The sequence below is a fragment of the Balaenoptera physalus genome (assembly GCF_965194825.1).
Source record: "Balaenoptera physalus genome assembly, chromosome: 2".
Lineage (NCBI taxonomy): Eukaryota > Metazoa > Chordata > Mammalia > Artiodactyla > Balaenopteridae > Balaenoptera > Balaenoptera physalus.
In genome coordinates, this window is record NC_138883.1 from 29,184,648 (window position 1) to 29,209,666 (window position 25,019).

The window sequence follows — 25,019 nt, forward strand, 5'->3', positions numbered from 1 at the left end:
TAACACCTAGTTTGTTCCAATCTGAAGATATTGGGGAATTGCTACTAACATCCATAATTTATTATGGCTCTTTGTTTTAGTGTCATTGGAATATGTTGGTTTCCTTTTAAAATATTGGGTTGGCCAAAAAGTTAGTTTGGGTTTTCCGTAAGGAAAAACCCGAACGAACTTTTTGGCCTACCCAATAGTTATAATATTGTAAGGAGACTTAGTTATTGTACTGTTATGTAGGCAGAAAGATGTGAAATGTAATCATGGACAAAATCTCAGTGTTCCTTTGACTGTATTGGTTCATTATGATTAAATGAACCACATGTCAAGTTTTTTCACTAGTTATATACCCAGTGCGATTTCTGGCATATTTGAAAAGCGTTTGCTGCACCTATTGTTATTTCAGTATTTAGTTCTCTTTTAACATAACTGTTAAAACTGAAAGTAAAACATCAAAAGCATTATAGTCTGTTCTAGAATCAGGCCAAGGAAGAAATTAGGTAAAACACATTATAGGCTAAAAATATGTTTTGCAAATTACATCTGAAATTGTTTTGTTAGAGCATGTACTGGAAATGAAATTCAGCTGTTCTTATTCTGTGGGTTTTTAAAAATGTAATTATCTGGGGACTTCCCTGGTGGCCCAGTGGGTAAGACTCCTCATCCCCAGTGCAGCAGGCCGGGGTTTGATCCCTGGTTGGGGAACTAGATCCTGCATGCATGCTGCAACTAAGAAGCCCGTGTGCCAAAACTAAGATCTGGCTCAGCCAAAATAAATAAAATAAATTTAAAAATAAATAAAAAATAAAAATAAAAATGTAAATATCTGAAAGTAGATGTCCATACAAAATAAGTTTCTAATGTCTTCCAGTTTTTAACCCAGTTTTCCTTTAGAACCATATAAGCCTTTCCTATATATTCTGAAAACTCAAGATAGTAATACCTGGAAATGTAATTGAAATATAAAATAAATGAAAAAGTAATGTAAATGTAAAGTAAATGAGAAAGAAAATACAGATAAGTCTAACATTGAAATAATTAAATTTAAAAGAATAAAATTAGGGTGTGACTTGTTAATATTACACCACCACATTGGTGTATAATTAAGCCTTTGAGGGCAGGAACTAGATTATATATTTGTGTTTAGCACACATATTGACTCTTTGTTTAGTTTTTTTTTTAAGACTTATTAGGAGCATATGTTTCTAGTTCTGGTAAAATCTGTTTTGTTTTGTTTTTTCTTAAAGTTATTTAGTTAAAGAAAAATAAAAAGAGGAGTCTGGAGTCATGCAGCCTGGTTTTTTTTTTTTTTTTTAATCCCAACCGTGCTGCTTAGTAGTTTTGTGATGTTGGAAGTAACTTGACTTCTCTGTGCCTCAGATTTTCTAGTTATAAAATTATTAATAGTCCATTTCATAAGTATTGTTGTCAGGATTAAGTGAGATAATTAATCCATGGAAAATGCTTTGAAGAGTTTTGACACACAGTAAATATTCAATAAATGTTAGTTGCTGCTAGTCTTTTTATTTGGGAACACCACTATTGCATTGTCTATGGTGAATTTATTTTGCTTTTTAAAACAGGCATGCATATCCAGGTTCCAATACAACAGGTTTGGGTGCTTAACGTATACACTTAAAATTAGTTTTGAATAAAAATCTTAAGAATTTTTACTTTCAGCTACTATAACTTTAATTCCTGTATAAAAAAAGAGAGAGAAGCCATTCATTCAATAAGTCATTTTTTCCTAATAAACTATTTATTGATACCTGTTCTTTATAAGGCATTGTACGAGGTGCTAGGAATGTAAAATGGAGCAAACTTGGTTGTGTCCTTCAGTTGTTCAGAGGCTAGTAGAGAAAGGTACCACTGAGTGTAAATCAGTGTTGTAAATAACCCCTTTTGTGCCAGCTCATTAATACATGATACATTTTTATTTTGTCTTTTGGAAGGTATATAAGCCAAGTTTGTGGGTGGATTGGCCCTTTATTTTTAGCATCTTGTCTATTTACCACAACTCAGTGGTATCCGTAATCATTCCTGTTTTGCAAATATGGAAATTTGCAAATTGAGATTCAAAGAGGTAGTTTCCTCATACAGCTACAAAACTCAATCCAAAATCCTACTTAATTTAAAAACTCATTCATTCTACTATTCTACCTCCTGTATGTTTGTCGTAGGTGCAAGACCTCTCTTTGAAGACTTAACCCATTAAATTGTATTTGAGGTTTATGTGTCTGTTTCCCTGTTAGATTGGGAGATTTTTTTAGAGCAGGGACTAGTCTTAAGTATTTCTGGGGCCCCCCAGCAACTAGTAGAGTACTTGTCACATATTAGGTACCTAATAAATATTAGTTGAGTAGTGAATGAATATGTAGAATGTTAGAAGTAAAAGGAATTTTAGAGCTCATGTAAATATTAGACACTAAATTTCTAAAATAGAATTTTTGATTGTTTACATAGGGCTTCAGCTTTTGATTTTGACAATTTAGGGTATTTAAAACACAACTACTACTGTCTATCACATCATCTCATAAAAGAAGCCATTTTAACACCAAAAAAGTAGGAAAGGCAATCTCATAGTAAGCACAGTTTGGTAACCTTAATTAAACCCATCTCTTTTTTGTCATGGCTGGTACCTGTTCAAGAATTAGATTTCAGGAACTATTATCTAATGCAATCCTCTCCTTTTAGAGATGATGTATCTGAATCTAGAGAAGTATCCAAGTTCTTACAGCAAGGCAGAATGACCACTGAGTTTAGAACCCAGGTCTTCTGACTCTCAGCCCCAAATTTTGATCCTGTCTCCTCAGTCTTCATTCACATGCTGAGATTAAGGCACAATCTGTGCCTTCACTAAGATCATATAGCTGTTAAGAAGTAGAGTTGGACTGAATCCATGTTACCCAAATCCATTTTAGCGAAACCTGTGCATTCACTTCCATGTAATTTTAACCTACTCTAACAGCTCCCATTCAGTTGTAGAGATGGAATTATAAGTGATTTTAAAAAGATGTCTATATTTAGCGTTTTCTTTCCTTGAAAATTTCAGATTTGGGGCTTAAACAGCTTCCAGGGAAGAAGGCCAGTGCAGCTGCTGTTGCAACCCAAGATTTTGATTCACATCCATAGATTGAAATATTGGTGGGCCAGCCATCCTCAGACACCTCACTGAGGACAGGTAAGTGAAAGAGATAATAAGGATAAGAAAAGTAGAATGAATGCTAATACACTTCCTTCCTATTTCTTGTTAGATGCAAACAGTTGACTGCCTTTAAGAATTTAACCCTTTATCCTGTTAAAAACAAAGCATTTGGAATTCTAGGTGGGTGGGGCAAAACATTTTTTTTTTTTTTTTTTTTAAACATTTTCCTGATTGTAAAATGTGTCAAAATGTTAACAGTGGTGAAACTCAGGGTAATTAAAACATTTTTCTTTCTCTTTTTGTATGTTTTTCCAAATTGTATTTATGAACTTGTGTTAGTTACCTATTGTTGCGTAACAAACTACTCGAACTTAGTGGTTTGAAACACATCAGTCATTTATTTTGCTCATGAATCCGCAATTTGGGCAAGGCTCGCTTGGTGGGGACAGCTTGTCTCTGTTAAGAAGTGGTGTGAGGTGGGGTTGCTGGAGGGAGGGTGGTGGCTCAATGGCTGGGAGCTAGAATCATTTTTTTTTTAACAACTTAATTGGAGTATAATTGCCTTACATTGTTGTATTAGTTTCTGCTGTATAACAAAGTGAATCAGCTATACGTATACTTATATCACCATATCCCCTCCCTCTTGCGTCTCCTTCCCACCCTTGAATCATTTGAAGGCTTGCTCACTCATGTGTCTGGTGGTTAATGCTCGCTGTAGGCCAGAACACCTGCAGATGACCTCTCTTTTTGGCTGCTTGACTTCCTCACAGCATGGTGGGTTCCAAGCGAGAGCATCCCAAAAGAGCAAGGTGAAGTTACATGGCATATTTGACTTAGTTTTGGAAGTCACCTAGTGTTACTCTGCTCTCTTCTGTTGGTTGAGGTAGTCATAAAGGTCCACCCAGGTTCAGAGGAGGGGCTGGACATAGACCCCACCACTTGAAGGGAAGAGTATCAACATCAGTTTATAAGAGCATATGGGATGGAATCTGCCATTGTAGCCATTTTTGGACGATATAATCTGCCACAATTTGTATTACTTTTAAGATAAAGAATATAAACATGGGTATAATAAATGAAAAACTGGAATATTTGCAGGAAATTATGATGTATGAGTCCAATAAGAATTTTGTGTGCTCTTCTTGTCTACTAGAATATGATATTGAAAATAAGATGCCTAAAAAGGAAGAAGTGAAATAGATTTTGAATTTTCTTTCGTATCAACAAAGCAGCATACTGCTATAATCAAAAGTAGAGACAAAAATTTATACACAAGATGTAAAATAAGATTTGTAGTTTGGGTTTGTTGTTTTTTAGAAAATGCTAGTTATTTTTGTTCAAAGTCTACTTGGGTTTTTTTTTTTCTTGTTTATTTTAATAATTTGAGAATTATTTGGGAAAGTGATTTCCAATACAGTATTTAGATTTGAGAAACTAGTGCCAGTGTTATCATCATATGTATCAAGTTTGTCTCTCTGCTTCTTTTAAGAAAAACTATGTAATCTTTTTCAGGATTTTTTTACCTGCTAAACTTCCAGTAAATACATTTTTTCATTGGGACAGGAAAACTTGGAAGGTTATAGAATATTTGGTTGTCTTATTGATCACACTTACCAATTATATAAATCGTGGCATTTATATAATTATATAAAATTCTATAGATCTGTGGCAATTTTGAATATAGCTAATACTCAATTTCTGGATGTAACGGGATATTTTTAGATAATCTTTTAAGCATTACATGAGGGTGTTGATCCATTCACTATATCTGGGAAATAAGTTCTAGGGAGCAAGCGTCTCATTATCTCTTAGACCCAGAACATTTTCTTGCTGTCTAGATGCTTTCCCATTCCTAGTTGATTTATGTTATAATGAGCCTAATTCAGTTGAGTTGGTTCACTACTATTTCCCCACTACTCACAGTAGATAGATATTTTACAATGGAAAATGACTGAACTAGCTATTGTGACAATAGAGGTAATCGTTTTCTCTCAACTGTGAATAATAAGAATTGACTGAATTTGTGAAATAATATATTTTAGTTCAAAAGGTACAATAATTGGGAAAGCTGTTTTTGTTTTTTTTGGCATTTAAAAACAAGATGAGATGGTTTCCAGGAGAATTAGATTGGGAATAATGATTACAGATATTATAAAATAGTGTATCTTATACAACAACAAAATACATGCATATATGTACGAACATATATAAAGTCTTTAAGCAACTAACTTGCTGCCTTTTTTGTTTTAAGCATTTTTTTAGCCCACTTTTGCCTTTAAGTAGTCTGAATAGGTGAATTGCTGATAACATCTTCAGGTGTACTGAAGGTTTGCCTTGCCTCCTTTCCACAAGGCCATGCCTGAGGGGATAAAAATCCCTTAAGTAAGTGAGATACTGCTTTCTGACTGAAGCTAAAACAAACGACAATGGAAACTCCTAAAACACCATATAGAAATTGCAAATATGGTGGTGTTTAGTCTGTGGTACTTTATTCAATTCATGGAAGGAGGTAAATGATGAGGTTCTCTTGTAAATATGAATGGCTATGTAAATATTCTTTTAAAACACAAAAAATTTTGAATAATTGTGGAAGGCAGACATATTTCTTTGGGGTTGGTGGTTCTCCTACTTACCATAATCTTTTGGTGAGATTCTTATTTCTAACAAATGGTGTTCAGTTCATGCTTATTCAGGTTTTTGGCAAAACAGAAGTTGTGTGACTTTCTTCTTGTGTGTGCCCCATTATTAAAAGGTATGGTACCTTTTATATATGAAATGTTTAACAAAAATATTTAAAATCTGTGGCAAGGAATTGATTGGCCTAGCATAAAATTGACCATATTGGGGACTTCCCTGGTGGTCCAGTGGTTAAGAATCCGCCTTCCAATGCAGGGGGCGTGGGTTCAAGCCCTGGGTGGGGAACTAAGATCCTGCATGCCATGGGGCAACTAAGCCCCGCGTGCTCTAGAGCCCGTGCGCTGCAACAAAAAGATCCCACGTGCCGCAACTAAACACCTGAAGCAGCCAAATAAATAAATAAAGTATTTTTAAAAAATTTGACCATATTAATCTTTTTTTTTTGGCTACACTGCGTGACATGTGGGATCTTCGTTGCCTGACCAGGGCTCAAGTCTATGCCCCCTGAATTGGAAGCATGGAGTCTTAACCACTGGATTGCTAGGGAAGTCCCCATATTAATCATTTTTTTTTTTATATAAATTTATTTTTTATTTTACATTTATTTTTGGTTGCGTTGGGTCTTTGTTGCTGCACGTGGGCTTTCTCTAGTTGCGGTGAGTGGGGGCGACTCTTCGTTGCCGTGTGCGGTCTTCTCATTGCAGTGGCTTCTCTTGTTGCGGAGCACGGGCTGTAGGTGCGTGGGCTTAAGTAGTTGTGGCTTGCGGGCTCCGGAGCACAGGCTTAGTAGTTGTGGCACACGGGCTTAGTTGCTCCACGGCATGTGGGATCTTCCCGGATCAGGGCTCGAACCCGTGTCTCCTTCATTGGCAGGTGGATTCTTAACCACTGCGCCACCAGGGGAGTCCCCATATTAATCACTTTTAAGTGTACAGTTCAATAGTATTAAGTATGTTCACATTGTTGTGCAACCAATCTCCAGAACTCTAAGTCTTGCAAAACTGAAATTCTACCCAATAAACAACTCCCTATTCCCTCCCTCCCTCTAGCCCCTGGCAACTAACATTCTACTTTCTGTGTATGAATTTGACCACTGTAGGTACTTCATGTAAGTGGAATCATACACTATTTATCTTTTTGTGACTGGCTTATTTCACTTAGCATGATGTCCTCAAGGATCATACATGCTGTAGCATGTATCAGAATTTCCTTCATTTTTAAGGCTGAATAATATTCCATTGTATATACCACATTTTGTTTATCCATTTATCCTTTGATGGACACTTGGGTTGCTTCCGCCTTTTGGCTACTGTGAATAATGCTGCTATGAATACTGGTGTACAAATATCTCTTTGAGCCCCTGCTTTCAGTTCTTTTGGGTGTATACCCAAAAGTGGAATTGTGGTAATTTTGTTTAAATTTTGAGGAACTGCCATACCATTTCCATAGTGGCTGTACCATTTTGCATTCTCACCAACAATGCACAAGAGTTCTAGTTTCTCCATATCCTCACCAACACTTGTTATTTTCTGTTTGTTTTTCAGTAATAGCCTTTCTGTGCAAAAAGCATGGACTTTTGATCAGATATACTGGAGTGAGTGCTCTGGGGAGCCCACCTCTTCATACCCATGTGACCTGGAGCACATTTGTTAACCTCATCTGTTAGAAGGGTACAATTGTCCTTACATCATTCAGTATTAAATGTTAGGATACGTGCAAAATGGCCAGGCACAGTCTAGACATTCAGTAAATGTTGCTTGCCTCCTTGGCCCCATTACTCCTGGAAGTCTTCATTGATTCCTTCTGTGTCGTCTTCTCTCCCCTGAGCAGCCAGCTCCAGTTGGAATTAAAGCTTGGGGAAAAAAAAAAAAATAATAATAGCCTTTCTAATGGGTGCTAGGTGGTATCTCATTGTGCCTTTGATTCGTATATTTCTAATGATTAGTGATGTTGAGTCATCTGAGCATCTTTTCCTGTGCTCGTTGGCCATTATACAAATATAAATATAATTTCTGTGGAGAATATCTATTCAAGTCCTTTGCCTGTTTTCTAATCACATTGTTTGGTTTTCTTTGTTGTTGCATTGTTGGAGCTCTGGATATTAACTGCTTATCAGGTATAAGATTTGTAGACAATTTTTCCTATAGGTTGCCTTTGACTCTGTTGATTGCGCCCTTTGATGAGCAGAAGTTTTTAATTTTGGTGTAGTCTAATTTATCTATTTTTACTTTTGTTGCCTTTGATTTTGGTGTCATATACAAGGACTCATTCCCAAGTCCAATGTCATGAAGCTTTGCGCCAGTGTTTTCCTCTAAGAGTTTTATAGTTTTAGGTCTTACATTTAAGTCTTTGATCCATTTCAAGTTAATGTTTGTATAGGGTGTAAGGTTGAGTTAATTTTTTTTATATGGTGTGAGGTAAGGGCTCAGCATCATTCTTTTGCATATGGTTATCCAGTTGACCAAGCACCATTTGTTGAAGAGACTATTCTTTTCCTCATTGAATGGTCTTGGCATCCTTGTTGAAAATCAGTTGGCCATAGATATATAGATTTATTTCTGGACTCTCAATTCTTTTCCACTGATCTATATGTCTGTCCTTATGTCAGTACCATACTGTTTGATTACTGTAGCTTTGTAGTTAAGTTTTGAAATGAGGAAGTGTGAGTCTTCTAACTTTGTTCTTCTTTTTCCAGATAGTTTTGGCTGTTTGGGACCCCTTGAGATTCCATATGAATTTCAAGATTGGCTCTTCTATTTCTGCAAAACAGGCTGTTGGAATTTTGGTAGGAATTGCATTGAATCTGTAGATTGCTTTGGGTAGTATTGCCATTTAAAAAAAAAAATTATTTATTTATTTGGTTGCACCAGGTCTTAGTTGTGACAGGCGGGCTCCTTAGTTGTGACAGGCGGACTCCTTAGTTGCAGCATGTGGGCTCCTTAGTTGTGGCAGGTGAACTCTTAGTTGTGGCATGCACGTGGGATCTAGTTCCCTGACCAGGGATAGAACCTGGGCCCTGTGCATTGGGAGCTCAGAGTCTTATCCACTGTGCCACCAAGGAAGTCCCAGTATTGCCATTTTAACAATATTAAGTTCTTCAGTTCATGAGCATGGAATGTCTTTCCATTTATTTAGGTCTTTAATTTCTCTCAGCAGTGCTTTGTAGTTTTTTTCAGTATAGAAGTCTTAGTTAAACTTATTTCTAGGTATTTTATTCTTTTGGATGCTATTATAAATGGCATTGTTTTCTTAATTGCCTTTTTGGATATTTTACTGCTAGTATAGTTGACCCTTGAACAACATGGGTTTGACTGAATCACTTTGCTGTATACCTGAAGCGTAAGATAACTATACTTCAATTAAAAACAAAAACAAAAGCATGGGTTTGAACTGCAAGGGTCTATATATATGTGGATTTTTTTCAATAAATGCATATAATACTATGAGATCCAAGATCGGTTGAATCCACAGATGCGGAACCTCGGACTGGGAGGAACGGATAGGTAGGGCAGATTATAAAGTTTTACATGGATTTTCGACTGCATGGAGGGTAGTGCCCTTAACCTCTGTGTTGTTCAAGGGTCAACCTTATACAGAAACACAACTGATTTTGTATATTGATATTGTACCCTGGAAATTTTGCTAATTTCATTTATTAGCGCTAGTGCTTGTGTGTGTGTGTGTGTGTGTGTGTGTGTGTGTGTGTGTGTATTCTTTGGGGTTTTCTATATGTAGAATCATATCTGAGAATAGAGATAGCTTTACTTCTTCCTTTGTAATTTAGATTCCTTCTATTTCTTTTTCTTGCTTAATTCTCTAGCTAGAATGTGTAGTACAATATTGAATAGGACATTTTTTTTAAAATAAATTTATTTATTTATTTATTTTTGGCTGTGTTGGGTCTTTGTTGCTGCACGCGGGCTTTCTCTAGTTGTGGTGAGCAGGGGCTACTCTTTGTTGCGGTGCACGGGCTTCTCATTGCGGTGGCTTCTCTTGTTGCGGAGTGCAGGCTCTAGGCATGCAGGCATCAGTAGTTGTGGCACACGGGCTCAGTAGTTGTGGCTTGCGGGCTCTAGAGCACAAGCTCAGTAGTTGTGGCGCATGGGCTTAGTTGCTCCACGGCGTGTAGGATCTTCCCAGACCAGGGCTTGAACCCTTGCCCCTGAATTGGCAGGCGGACTCCCAACCACTGCACCACCAGGAAAGTCCCAAGGACGTTCTTTTTTTTTTTTCATAATAACTTTTTTTTAGCATCTTTATTGCAGTATAATTGCTTTACAATGGTGTGTTAGTTTCTGCTGTATAACAAAGTGAATCAGCTATACATAAACATATATCCCCATTTCTCCTCCCTCTTGCGTCTCCCTCCCACCTTCCCTATCCCAGCCCTCTAGGTGGACACAAAGCACCAAGCTTATCTCCCTGTGCTATGCGGCTGCTTCCCACTAGCTATCTTTTTTACATTTGGTAGTGTATATATGTCCATGTCACTCTTTCACTTCATCCCAGCTTACCATTCCCTCTCCCCGTGTCCTCACGTCCATTCTCTACATCTGTGTCTTTATTCCTGTCCTCCCCCTAGGTTCTTCAGAACCACTTTTTTTTTCTTTTAGATTCCATATATATGTGTTAGCATACAGTATTTGTTTTTCTCTTTCTGACTTACTTCACTCTGTATGACAGACTCTAGGTCCATCCACCTAACTACAAATAACTCAATTTCATTTCTTTTTATGGCTGAGTAATATTACATTGTATATATGTGCCACAATTTCTGTATCCATTCATCTGTCGATGGACTCTTGGTTGCTTCCATGTCCTGGCTATTGTAAACAGTGCTGCAGTGAACACTGTGGTACATGACTCTCTTTGAATTATGGTTTTCTCAGGGTATATGCCCAGTAGCAGGATTGCTGGGTCATATGGTAGTTCTATTCTTAGTTTTTTAAGGAACCTCCATACTTTCTCCATAGTGGCTGTATCAATTTACATTCCCACCAACAGTGCAAGAGGGTTCCCTTTTCTCCATACCCTCTCCAGCATTTATCGTTTCTAGATTTTTTGATGATGGCCATTCTGACTGGTGTGAGGTGATACCTCATTGTAGTTTTGATTTGCATTTCTCTAATGATTAGTGATGTTGAGCATCCTTTCATGTGTTTGTTGGCAATCTGTATATCTTCTTTGGAGAAATGTCTATTTAGGTCTTCTGCCCATTTTTGGATTGGGTTGTTTGCTTTTTGATATTGAGCTGCATGAGCTGCTTGTATATTTTGGAGATTAATCCTTTGTCAGTTGCTTCGTTTGCAAATATTTTCTCCCATTCTGAGGGTTGTCTTTTTGTCTTGTTTATGGTTTCCTTTGCTGTGCAGAAGCTTACAGGTTTCATTAGGTCCCATTTGTTTATTTTTGTTTTTACTTCCATTTCTCTAGGATCTTGCTGTGATTTATGTCATAGAGTGTTCTGCCTATGTTTTCCTCTAAGAGTTTGATAGTGTCTGGCCTTACATTTAGGTCTTTAATCCATTTTGAGTTTATTTTTGTGTATGGTGTTAGGGAGTGTTCTAATTTCATTCTTTTACATGTAGCAGGACATTATTTTTTTATGCTTAACTATTTACAGTGTTTAATGGAGGCTAGGCTGTTTTCTACATTTTGCCAAGGAGGTCTTGCCTTTTGATACATATGGTGATGTTTCACATTATGTGGAATACTAACTTTTCATTTTATCAATTCAGTAAATTAGAAATTCTACATGTTATTATTATTTTTTAAAGGTGGTGTTTTTAAAAAATTAATTAATTAATTAATTTTTGGCTGTGTTGGGTCTTTGTTGCTGCGTGCAGGCTTTCTTTTTAGTTGCGGCTAGTGGGGGCTACTCTTTGTTGAGGTGCGCAGGCTTCTCATTGCAGTGGCTTCTCTTGTTGTGGAGCCACGGGCTCTAGGCTCAAGGGCTTCAGTAGTTGTGGCACATGGGCTCAGTACTTGTGGCTCGTGGGCTCTAGAGCGCAGGCTCAGTAGTTGTGGCACATGGGCTTAGTTGCTCCACGGCATGTGGGAGCTTCCTGGACCAGGGATCGAACCCGTGTCCCCTGCATTGGCAGGTGGATTCTAAACTACTGTGCCACCAGGGAAGCCCAATTCTGCATATTGTAAGAGCTTAATCATTCATAATGACTGGGCCATTTTTATATTATATCAGTAGAGATATAAATTTGTCTTGGTTTTAACCTGATTATAATATTTTAAAAATGTTAGCTTCTGAGAGATGGAAGTTTACTAACTCCAAGTTACTTTGACTGATTGAACAGTCTGTGTCAGAGGATTGACAGTAAAAACTTCATGACATGAGCCTCTGTTTATAAGGGCACAGATTGTATGTTAATCAGTAAACATTAACATTAGAGATACTTTGCACAGATGTTTTTCTTTCATCTTCTAGCTATGGAAGAGAAAACTTATCAACTCCGACTCACAGAGAACCATTTAAATTTACAGGAAAGGTGAATCCCAAGAGCCTTTTCTGACTACAGTAGAAGGAAGTCAGAGCTCCCCCTCCCGTTGGGATAATTTAATCTTCAGAAAAGGGAGCCTTTAAGAATTTTGATATCTTTGAATCTCTGGAGAGTCTTAAAACGATAAACATCAGGAGAGTCCAGTTCTGGCAGTGGTTAAAGGTAAATTAGAAAACTAAGTGCTCAATAAAACCAGGGTTAGAATGAGCAGCGAAGGATGAATTAAAGATTAACAGGATATTTGGATATTTATATTTCTTTACATTATATCTCATCCTTTTGAATATGTTAATACTAGTTAATATTTATTAAGAACTGTTTCACAGAAAAATATGATCGAATGAAAAATGTGTTATTTTCTGAGTCCAATAACTATATAAGAAAAACCTGGTTATTCATATCATAAAACCGCACCATTTTCAGCAATTGCATTTTACCCAATTCGTGACACGTTGATTAAGAAAAAGTAAAGGAGGACTTTTAGAGGCTTGAGCAGCTTGCAAAGTAAGTCTGTAAAGTGATGACAGTGCCATAAGAAGGAATTTCCCAGAGCTTGGGGTACTCTATTGAAATTAACTTTTTTTGCCAGAGCAAAACTGAGATAGTATTGATTGGGTCTGGTCTTTGGAATTTTAAGATTAATAAGAATATTGTCATTTATTTTATCAGTGTAATATGGACCTGCTAAACATGGAATCTCAGGGTGATTTTGTGATGTGAATAATTTAATAGTCTTACTCTGCATTTTAACTTTAAGCAAGTCTTTTTCTTTGCATTCTCACTGTCACTGTCTCGCATTTAGGTGTCATTGATGTCTTTCAACTGTCAAGTAGGCCCCCAGCCAGCCTTTTTACTGCCAGCTTTGTGTTCTAGTCTATTAGGAACTTGCTTTGCATAGATATCTGCATTAAAAAATTTTAATTATATTTATTTCTTGTTTTTAGGTAGATTTATTGACAATACAGGCATACCTCATTTTATTGCACTTTGCTTTATTGTACTTCACAGATACTGCGTTTTTTACAAATTGAAGGTTTGTGGCAACCCTGCATGGAGCAAGTCTGTTGGCGCCATTTTTCCCAACAGCATTTGTTCACCTCATGTCTCTGTGTCGCATTTTGGTAATTCTCACAATATTTCAGATATTTTCATTTTCATTATATTTGTTATGGTGTTCTGTGATCAGTGATCTTTGGTGTTACTGTTGCAAAAGATTATGACTCACTGAAGGATCAGGTGATATTTAACATTTTTTAGCAGTATAGTATTTTTTTTTACATGATTTGTTTTTCATTTTTTAAATGCACAATATGATGTTAAAACACACGACACTGTTGAAAAACAAATATTTCAGAATTGTTTTTAAATGACATGAAATCCACTGATGTCCAGAATCCTTAACAGGGTAATAGATCATCCTGAATAATTCTTTTACTCCAATAAGAAGGAAAATAAAGTTTCACGCTTTCTGGAGAGTGGTTAATAAAAGTTCATTCTGTCACCCTGAGTAAGTTGAAAAAGACAGACCAAATACTAGTGATGTTTCTGGACCTAACATCTTAGAACCAGGTCTTGCAGTGGGTGCTGATTCTTTTTTTTACACTACTGGATTGGTTCCAGAGGGCCCAGTGACATGATGGGAAATCAGGAAACTCAAAGATTGGCTTCGTACTTCACCAGATCATTCTCTCCACCTAGACATACTTTTGCTCTGTCTCATGTCTGTTTCCCCAGGTGGGGTAATAGGATCCTTAAATAACTCAGGGCCCATCTCCTGCCCTTAGGAACATCACTCAGCCATCCTATCACAGTCAGGCTGCTTTGGACAGGGCAAAACTGCATACCTATTGGAACTTAAATGTTGATGGCCATTGTCCCAACCTAAATTTTTAATCTTCTGTAGGGGAATTTGTTGCAATTGTACCAAAGTGAGGTAAAGTTGAATAACCCCATTTTTTTCTGAACCGGTTGCTCTGGGGGCAGGATGGACGAATGCAAATATACTGCAATGTTAACAAAGGGCAAGGTTGTCCAGCTTGGCTATTTTGGGCAATATTTTTTTTAAAAACAAAACAAAACAAAAAACCCTTAATAACATTTCTTTTCATTAAGAGATTTTTGGAAAGAAAGTCCTTCCAAGAGTAATGTTTGAAAAACACTTAACATTTTCACTTGAAATCTTTATGTTGGAAGATGATCATGGCTTGGTCCACTTTCATGTAATGGGCAGTCATAAGGTTGATGGATGCCTCCAGCTACCCACAGGCCCCACTTGCTGGGAAGGGTTCTTTCCTCTAAGGAACCTAAAATCCATCTGCATCATTAACAGAGCAGATGCTTTCATGTGAGAATAGTGATTTAGTAAACTCCCTACCCGGAGAGTAAGGACCTCACTGAATTCTGTTATAATGTTGAAAATGTGAATGGATATGCCTGGAAATTGACAATCTCAACTGTGTAAAGGATTAAGAAAAAAACAAACATATAGTCCAAACTTCCACCCAGTACATCCTCTCTATCACTGAACTTCTCGATAATCAAGGCCTCTCCAATTTCTGATTTCTTACAGTTCTTACTACAGGGAAGGGAGTGCTCGGTTCTAACACAATGGCTGGAAACTAGATTGGTTTCTCCATCTCTCTCCTTCCAAGTAACTCTCCTTGGTTCCTCTTTTCACGGTGGGAGGAAACATCATCATGTTGGTTCTTTGGTTGCAGTGGTGGTGATGTTCAACATTTTTTAGCAATATAGTATTTTTAAATGAAGGTATGTACATTGTTTTCTTAGACATAATGCTATTGTACACTCTAAATATTTAGACTACAGTATAGTGTAAAAATAACTTTTTTCCAGTTTTATTGAGATATAATTTACATACAGCACTATATAAGTTTAAGGTATACAGCATAGTGATTTGACTCATATATATCATGAAATGATTATCACAGTAAGTTTTGTAAAACTTATCCATCATCTCATATATATATATATATACAAAATTAAAGAAATAGGAAAAAAATTTTTCCTTGTGATGAGAACTCTTAGGATTTACTCTCTTAACAACTTTCTTTTATGACACACAGCAGTGTTCATTATATTTATCATGTTGTACATTACATCCCTAGTACTTATAACTGGAAGTTTGTACCTTTTGACTGCCTTCATGTAATTCCCCCTCCCTACACCCTCCTGCCTCTGGTAACCACAAATCTGATTTTTTTTTCCTATGAGTTTTATTTGTTTTTGATGACCTCCAACACTATGTTAGTTCCTGTTATACAACATGTTGATTTGATATTTCTGTACATTTCAAAATGATCACAATGACAAGTCTAGTTACAATATGTCACCATGCAAAGTTACTGACTGTGTTCCCCACACTGTACATTTCATACCCGTGATTCATTTATTTTGCAACTGGAAGTTTAGACTTCTTAATCTCACTCACTTATTTCTTTCCTCCCCATCCCCTCCCCTCGGGCAATCACCTATTTGTTCTCTCTGTCTGTAACTCTGTTTCTGTTTTGTTGTTTGTTCATTTGTTCTACGTATAATAAACATAACTTTTATATGCACTAGGAAACCAAAAAATTTGTATGCCTTTATTGTGATATTTGCTTTATTGCAGTGGTCTAGAACTGAACCTGCAATATCTCCAAGGTATGTCTGTAATTTATATACCACAAAATTCACTGGTTATAAGTGTACAGATCAGTGACTTTTAGTAAACTTACAAAGTTATATGACCATCTCCAAAATTCAGTTTTAGAATATTTTCATTACCCCCCCTTCCCCCCCGCCAAATTCCTTGTGCCCATTTGCAGTCAATTCTTATTCCTACCTCCAGCCTTAGGTAGTCAGTAATCTACTTTCCATTTCTAAAAATTTGCTTTTTCTGGAGATTTCATACAAATAGAATCATACACACATCAATATGTGGTCTTGTGTCTGGCCTTTTTCACTTAACTTAATGATTTTGAGGTTTATCCATATTGTAGCGTGTATCAAGCAGCGTTGTTCCTTTCCATTGTTGGATAGTATTCCATTGTATGGATATAGCACATTTAAAAAATTCATTCATCAGTTGATAGATGTTTGGATTGCTTCCACTTTTTGACTGTTATTATATTTATATCATTATATTTATCATCTCATCCTTTAAACATTTTCTACTTACGTGTTTACTATGTGACTATAGTAATGTCTAGATGTAGTATACATACACACACATTGAGGGATATGCACAAAATTTTTGGTAATGGGGTACAGGATCAAAAAAGTTTGGAGGTCACTGTTCTAGTCCAGAACAGTCAGAAAACAGAAAATAACCAGAATTATCTTAAGTCACAGGTCTGATTTACCACTCATAAATAAACCCTACTACTTGTGAAATAAATTCCTAAATGTGGTGTTTAAGGAGCCCTACCTTATGGGCCTAAACTTTATCTGCTTTCTAGCTACCACTTCAGTTTTACAGCTCACTGCTTCCTTTTAGATTATTCTCACCATATTCCTTGTAGTTCCTTTAATACATTCTGCCTTTGAGCTTTTGCCAACTATTCCCCTTGCTTAGAGTGCTATTTTCCTGCCCACCTTTAGCCTCTTGGGGGTACTATGATAAATTATTTAAGCTCCAGCTAAATCACTTCTCTGAATTGCTTCCTGGCTTACCCAAGTCAGTTTAACCACTTCATCTTCTATGATACCTCTGTATCTAGTAGGTACCTTTATTATAGCAACTCTCAAATTAAATTGCAATTATTTATTAGTGTATCTGCATCCTTCACTGCATTGCTACCTCCCTGAGAACAAGGAATGTGCCTATTCATCCAATACTTGTTGAATAAATGAATGGGTAGTAGCTTCATGGATGAGCCACTTGCATGACCCTGAGTGTGAGTGCCACCTTAAATTTTGTGCTAGGGTACCTCACTTGCCTCATCCTAGTTTATTAGACCCTGCTTGCATCTAATAAAACTAGGCTAGATCCCCCTGGCTTATAACTGGACCTGATAAGCTTTAGATTGGTTTTAGATTGGCCACACTGCCTTATCACAGGAAATAAATCTTTGTTAAGAGACTTTTAATAAAATCTAGACTGAAAATTGGAGATCAGTTTACCTTGATTTTTCTTGTATCACACACTGCATACTATTTGGTACATAATAGTTTAATTAAGGTCTGGTAAATGTAATAGTAATAGCAAAGAGTGATTGACCTTTTACTGTGTGCCAAGTACTGCTCTAAATCCTTTACATGTATTAACTCATTTAATCCTCATAGCAAGTTCATAAGGTAGGAACTGTTGTTATCCTCATTTGGCAGCCGAGGAATCTGAAGCTCAAATATCCACATAAGTAAAGGGCATGTGACTCAAACCTGAGCAAAATCTGGCTCTAGAGCCATCCCACTTAACCACTGTTCAGAGCAAAGGAAGAGGTTTAGTTTTTCATATAGGGTGGTTCCAAAAATAGTTTTCAGGTAAGATAAATAGATATCCTGTTAGAGTAAATATTTTAGTGGCAAAGTTTGATCATTTAATAATTCAGCGTTAGGAATGATTATTTTTCTAGACTCAGCTTAAAAATTAGCTTTACCAGGAAGCTTTTGATTTTTTTTTTTTTACTCTGTGTTCTCTAGCTCCCTTTAAAGAGTTTAAATACACTTACAGTGTTTTGTGTTTGTTTCTCTGAATAAATGAAACTACTTAAGGGACAAGACTTACTCAGTTCTTTATCCCAAGGCTTAGAACAAAGTTACTGTTCAATAAATGTAAGTTGAATGAGTGAATTGGTGAGTTTGGTATTGTAACCCAGGTTCTCTCATCCTAGGGTCTATGCTTCTACCTGGTTTAAACACTACTCCCTCCCTAGATGTTTTTTTTTGGTTGCTGTTGTTAGCCTTTGGGATCTTAGTTCTCCAACCAGGGATTAACCCCTTGCCCTCAGCAGTGAAAGCATGGGGTCCTAACCACTGGATCACCAGGGAATTCCCCCTAGATGTTTTTATCCCTGCCAAAACTTATCTTTTGTCCTAATAATTCCTGTAGGATATTTTATGTATAGTGATTTAGTCCTTCTAGTATGTATACTTCTGTTATTTGTATGTTTCTGTTTAATTTTTTATTTTTGAATTTTATTTTATTTATTTTTTTATACAGCAGGTTCTTATTAGTTGTCTATTTTATACATATTAGTGTATATATGTCAACCCAATCTCCCAGTTCATCCCAGCACCACCACACACCCGCCACTTTCCCCACTTGGTGTCCATGCATTTGTTCTCTACATCTGTGTCTCTATTTCTGCCTTGCAAACCAGTTCATCTGTACCATTTTTCTAGGTTCCACATATATGCATAAATATATGATATTTGTTTTTCTCTTTCTGACCTACTTCACTCTGTATGACAGTCTCTAGATCCATCCACATCTCAACAAATGACCCAATTTCGTTCCTTTTTATGGCTGAGTAATATTCCATTGTATATATGTACCACATGTTCTTTATCCATTTGTCTGTTGATGGGCATTTAGGTTGCTTCCATGACCTGGCTGTTGTAAATAGTGCTGCAATGAACATTGGGATGCATGTGTCTTTTTTTTTTTTTTAACGTTTTTATTGGAGTATAATTGCTTTACAATGGTGTGTTGGTTTCTGCTTTATAACAAAGTGAATCAGTTATACATATACATATATCCCCATATCTCTTCCCTCTTGCGTCTCCCTCCCTCCCTCCCACCCTCCCTATCCCACCCTCCTAGCTGGTCACAAAGCACTGAGCTGATCTCCCTGTGCTATGCGACTGCTTCCCACTAGCTATCTATTTTACATTTGGTAGTGTATATATGTGCATATATACACTACCACTCTCTCACTTTTTCCCAGCTTACCCTTCCCCCTCCCCGTGTCCACAGGTCCATTCTCTAGTAGGTCTGCCTCTTTATTCCCGTCTTGCCCTAGGTTCTTCATAACCATTTTTTTTTTTTTTTAGATTCCATATATATGTGTTAGCATACGGTATTTGTTTTTCTCTTTCTGACTTACTTCACTCTGTATGACAGACTCTGGGTTCATCCACCTCACTACAAATAACTCAATTTCGTTTCTTTTTATGGCTGAGTAATATTCCATTGTATATATGTGCCACATCTTCTTTATCCATTCATCTGTCAATGGACAGTTAGTTTGCTTCCATGTCCTGGCTATTGTAAATAGAGCTGCAGTGAACATTGTGGTACATGACTCTTTCTGAATTATGGGTTTCTCAGGGTATATGCCCAGTAGTGGGATTGCTGGGTCATATGGTAGTTCTATTTTTAGTTTTTTAAGGAACATCCATACTGTTCTCCATAGTGGCTGTATCAATTTACATTCCCACCAACAGTGTATGAGGGATCCCTTTTCTCCACACCCTCTCCAGCATTTATTGTTTGTAGATTTTTTTGATGATGACCATTCTGACCAGTGTGAGATGATATCTCATTGTAGTTTTGATTTGCATTTCTCTAATGATGAATGATGTTGAGCATTCTTTCATGTGTTTGTCGGCAATCTGTATATCTTCTTTGGAGAAATGTCTGTTTAGGTCTTCTGCCTGTTTTTGGATTGGGTTGTTTGCTTTTTGAGATTGAGCTGCATGAGCTGCTTGTAAATTTTGGAGATTAATCCTTTGTCAGTTGCTTCATTTGCAGATATTTTCTCCCATTCTGAGGGTTGTCTTCTCGTCTTCTTTATGGTTTCCTTTGCTGTGCAAAAGCTTTGAAGTTTCATTAGGTCCCATTTGTTTATTTTTGTTTTTATTTCCATTTCTCTAGGAGGTGGATCAAAAAGGATCTTGCTGTGATTTATGTCATAGAGTGTTCTGCCTATGTTTTCCTCTAAGAGTTTTAAAGTTTCTGGTCTTACATTTAGGTCTCTAACCTATTTTGAGTTTATTTTTGTGTATGGTGTTAGAGAGTGTTTTAATTTCATTCTTTTACATGTAGCTGTCCAGTTTTCCCAGCACCACTTACTGAAGAGACTGTCTTTTCTCCATTGTATATCCTTGCCTCCTTTGTCATAGATTACTTGACTGTAGGTGCATAGGTTTAGCTCTGGGATTTCTATCCTGTTCCATTGATCTAGATTTCTGTTTTTGTGCCAGTACCATATTGTCTTGATTACTGTAGCTTTGTAGTATAGTCTGAAGTCACGGAGTCTCATTCCTCCAGCTCCTTTTTTTTTCCCTCAAGACTGCTTTGGCTATTCGGGGTCTTTTGTGTCTCCATATAAATTTTAAGATTTTTTGTTCTTGTTCTATAAAAAATGTCATTGGTAATTTGACAGGGATTGCATTGAATCTGTAGGTTGCTTTGGGTAGTATGGTCATTTTCACAAGATTGATTCTTCCAACCCAAGAACATGGTATATCTCTCCATCTGTTTGTGTCATCTTTGATTTCTTTCATCAGTGTATTATAGTTTTCTGAGTACAGGTCTTTTACCTCCTTAGGTAAGTTTATTCCTAGGAATTTTATTCTTTTTGTTGCAGTGGTGAATGGGAATGTTTCCTTAATTTCTCTTTCTGATCTTTCGTTGTTAGTGTATAGGAATGCAAGAGATTTCTGTGCATTAATTTTGTATCCTGCAACTTTAACAAATTCATTGATTTGCTCTAGTAGTTTTCTGGTGGCATCTTTAGGATTCTCTATGTATAGTATCATGTCATCTGCAAACAGTGACAGTTTTACTTCTTCTTTTCCAATTTGTATTCCTTTTATTTCTTTTTCTTCTCTGATTGCTGTGGCTAGGACTTCCAAAACGATGTTGAATAATAGTGGCGAGAGTGGACATCCTTGTTTTGTTCCTGATCTTAGTGGAAATGCTTTCAGTTTTTCACCATTGAGAATGATGTTTGCTGTGGGTTTGTTGTATATGGCCTTTATTATGTTGAGGTAGGTTCCCTCTATGCCCACTTTCTGGAGAGCTTTTTATCATAAATGGGTGTTGAATTTTGTCAAAAGCTTTTTCTGCATCTATTGAGATGATCATATGGTTTTTCTCCTTCATTTTGTTAAAATGGTGTATCACATTGGTTGATTTGCATATGTTGAAGAATCCTTGCATCCCTGGGATAAATCCCACTTGATCATGGTGTATGATCCTTTTAATGTGTTGTTGGATTCTGTTTGCTAGTATTTTGTTGAGGATTTTTGCATCTATATTCATCAGTGATATTGGTCTGTAATTTTTTTTTTTGCAGTACCTTTGTCTGGTTTTGGTATCAGGGTGATGGTGGCCTCATAGAATGAGTTTGGGAGTGTTCCTTCCTCTGCAATTTTTTGGAAGAGTTTGAGAAGGATAGGTGTTAGCTCTTCTCTAAATGTTTGATAGAATTCACCTGTGAAGCCCTCTGGTCCTGCAATTTTGTTTGTTGGAAGATATTTAATCACAGTTTCAATTTCAGTGCTTGTGATTGGCCTGTTCATATTTTCTGTTTCTTCCTGGTTCAGTCTTGGAAGGTTATACGTTTCTAAGAATTTGTCCATTTCTTCCAGGTTGTCCATTTTATTGGCATAGAGTTGCTTGTAGTAGTCTCAGGATGCTTTGTATTTCTGCGGTGTCTGTTTTAACTTCTCCTTTTTCATTTCTAATTTTATTGATTTGAGTCCTCTCCCTGTTTTTCTTGATGACTCTGGTTAATGGTTTATCAGTTTTGGTTATCTTCTCAAAAAACCAGCTTTTAGTTTTATTGATCTTTGCTATTGTTTTCTTTGTTTCTATTTCATTTATTTCCGCTCTGATCTTTATGATTTCTTTCCTTCTGCTAACTTTGGGTTTTGTTTGTTGTTCTTTCTCTAGTTCCTTTAGGTGTAAGGTTAGATTGTTTATTTGAGATTTTTCTTGTTTCTTGAGGTAGGCTTGTATTACTATAAACTTCCCTCTTAGAACTGCTTTTGCTGCATCCTATAGGTTTTGGATCGTCGTGTTTTCATTGTCATTTGTCTCTAGGTATTTTTTGATTTCCTCTTTGATATCTTTAGTGATCTCTTGGTTACGTAGTAACATATTGTTTAGCCTCCATATGTTTGTGTTTTTTACGTTTTTTTCCCTTTAATTGATTTCTAATCTCATAGTGTTGTGGTCAGAAAAGATGCTTGATATGATTTCACATTTCTTAAATTTACCAAGGCTTGATTTGTGACCCAAGATGTGATCAGTCCTGGAGAATGTTCCATGTGCACTTGAGAAGAAAGTGTAATCTGCTGTTTTTGGATGGAATGTCCTATAAATATCAATTAAATCTGTCTGGTCTATTGTGTCATATAAAGCTTGTGTTTCCTTATTAATTTTCTGTCTGGATGATCTGTCCATTGGTGTAAGTGAGGTGTTAAAGTCCCCCACTATTATTGTGTTACTGTTGATTTCCTCTTTTATAGCTGTTAGCAGTTGCCTTATGTATTGAGGTTCTCCTATGTTGGGTGCGTATGTATTTATAATTGTTATATCTTTTTCTTGGATTGGTCCCTTGATCATTATGTAGTGTCCTTCCTTGTCTCTTGTAACGTTCTTCATTTTAAAGTCTATTTTATCTCATATGAATATTGCTACTCTAGCTTTCTTTTGATTTCCATTTGCGTGGAATATCTTTTTCCATCCCCTCACTTTCAGTCTGTATGTGTCCCTAGGTCTGATGTGGGTCTCTTGTAGACAGCATATATATGGGTCTTGTTTTTGCATCCATTCAGCAAGCCTGTGTCTTTTGGTTGGAGCATTTAATCCATTCACCTTTAAGGTAATTATCGATATGTATGTTCCTATTACCATTTTCTTAATTGCTATGAGTTTGTTTTTGTAGGTCCTTTTGTTCTCTTGTGTTTCCCACTTAGAGAAGTTCCTTTAGCATTTGTTGTAGAGCTGGTTTGGTGGTGCTGAATTCTCTTAGCTTTTGCTTGTCTGTAAAGCTTTTGATTTCTCCATCAAATCTGAATGAGATCCTTGCCGGGTAGAGTAATCTTGGTTGTAGGTTTTCCCTTTCATCACTTTAAATATATCATGCCACTCCCTTCTGGCTTGTAGAGTTTCTGCTGAGAAATCAGCTGTTAACCTTATGGGACTTCCCTTGTATGTTATTTGTCGTTTTTCCCTTGTTGCTTTCAGTAATTTTTCTTTGTCTTTAATTTTTGTCGATTTGATTACTGTGTGTCTCGGCATGTTTCTCCTTGCATTTATCCTGCCTGGGACTCTCTGCGCTTCCTGGATTGGGTGGCTGTTTCCTTTCCCATGTTAGGGAAGTTTTCGACTATAATCTCTTTAAATATTTTCACGGGTCCTTTCTCTTTCTCTTCTCCTTCTGGGACCCCTATAATGCGAATGTTGTTGTGTTTAATGTTGTCCCAGAGGTCTCTTAGGCTGTCTTTGTTTCTTTTCATTCTTTTTTCTTTATTCTGTTCCATGGCAGTGAACTCCACCATTCTGTCTTCCAGGTCACGTATCCATTCTTCTGCCTCAGTTATTCTGCTATTGATTCCTTCTGGTGTATTTTTCATTTCAGTTATTGTTTTGTTCATCTCTGTTTGTTTGTTCTTTAATTTTTCTAGGTGTTTGTTCTTTAATTCTTCTAGGTCTTTGTTAAACATTTCTTGCATCTTCTCGATCTTTGCCTCCATTCTTTTTCCGAGGTCCTGGATCATCTTCACTATCATTATTCTGAATTCTTTTTCTGGAAGGTTCCCTATCTCGACTTCATTTTTTATATTTTTTAATGTTTTATCTGGTTCCTTTATCTGGTACAAAATTTTCTGCCTTTTCATTTTGTCTGTCTTTCTGTGAATGTGGTTTTCCTTCCACAGGCTGCAGAATTGTATTTCTTCGTGTTTCTGCTGTCTGCCCACTGGTGGATGAGGCTATCTCTGTATGTTTCTTATTATACTAGAACCTCGCTGAGGGCATGTTCTGTTATTTTCCATAATATTTTATGTGGGTTGTGACTTACCCAGAAAATGTATTGAGTAAATATTTCTTAAATGCATAAAAAATTTTTTCATTAATAGGGAAAGGCTTTAAAAGTTCCTCAGTGGCTGTTGGTGTATTTTTAGTTCATTGTGAGCCAGAGGTTCTGTTATCTGTCAGACGTGTGTTGGACAGATGTGAAATTTGGTGTCTGTGTTAAGAAATACTGCATAAAAATTTGTGGAAGTATAACAACCTTGTATATTTTTAAAACAATTATTTTCATGGGTCTAAGAATTACATGAAAATGCATCTAAAAGCCTTAGCACAGTGCTTGGCATGTATAAATGTTGCTTATTGTTAACAATCATAGTGATAGCCAACAGTGAGTTTGATTTATTAACAACTTGTACCCACCAACTCTAGTTTGTTCAGTGAAATTTAGAAATGTATATATGTCCCAAGTTGAAAAAAATCAATATTTGGTATCTGAATTTACTAGGAAATTAAAGCAGGGGAGTAGCCTTTCACTATAGGTGAAGTAGGTTAGGTTAAATTTTTTCTTTTTAAAAATGTGTAATTGGGTACTTCCCCCCACCCCCTTTATATGATTTTCCTATATCCAGAGACTAGCAAGATTTGGATAATTCCTTGTTATTGTTAGATGCAGAATTTTCTTTTTTTCTTTTTTTGGTGGTCCCCCGTGTCTTGCGGGATCTTAGTTCCCCCAGCAGGGATGGAATTCCGGCCGTGGCAGTGGAACCACTGAGTCCTCACCACTGGATTGCCAAGGAATTCC

General features: G+C 36.6%; 2 protein-coding genes across 12 annotated transcripts in view; both read left to right on the forward strand.

Moving 5' to 3' along the window:
* HEATR4 (HEAT repeat containing 4) overlaps window positions 1–25,019 on the forward strand; it is a 231,879-nt gene that overhangs the window by 137,521 nt on the left and 69,339 nt on the right. The gene's annotated exons all lie outside the window — the stretch shown is intronic.
* The window catches only part of NUMB (NUMB endocytic adaptor protein), a 181,897-nt gene that overhangs the window by 29,051 nt on the left and 127,827 nt on the right, over window positions 1–25,019 (forward strand). For all 11 annotated transcript variants that reach the window (XM_082451647.1, XM_082451656.1, XM_082451654.1 and 8 more), the window contains exon 2: window positions 3,044–3,172. The gene's annotated coding sequence lies outside the window, so the exon portion shown is untranslated. The remainder of the gene's footprint in view (window positions 1–3,043; window positions 3,173–25,019) is intronic.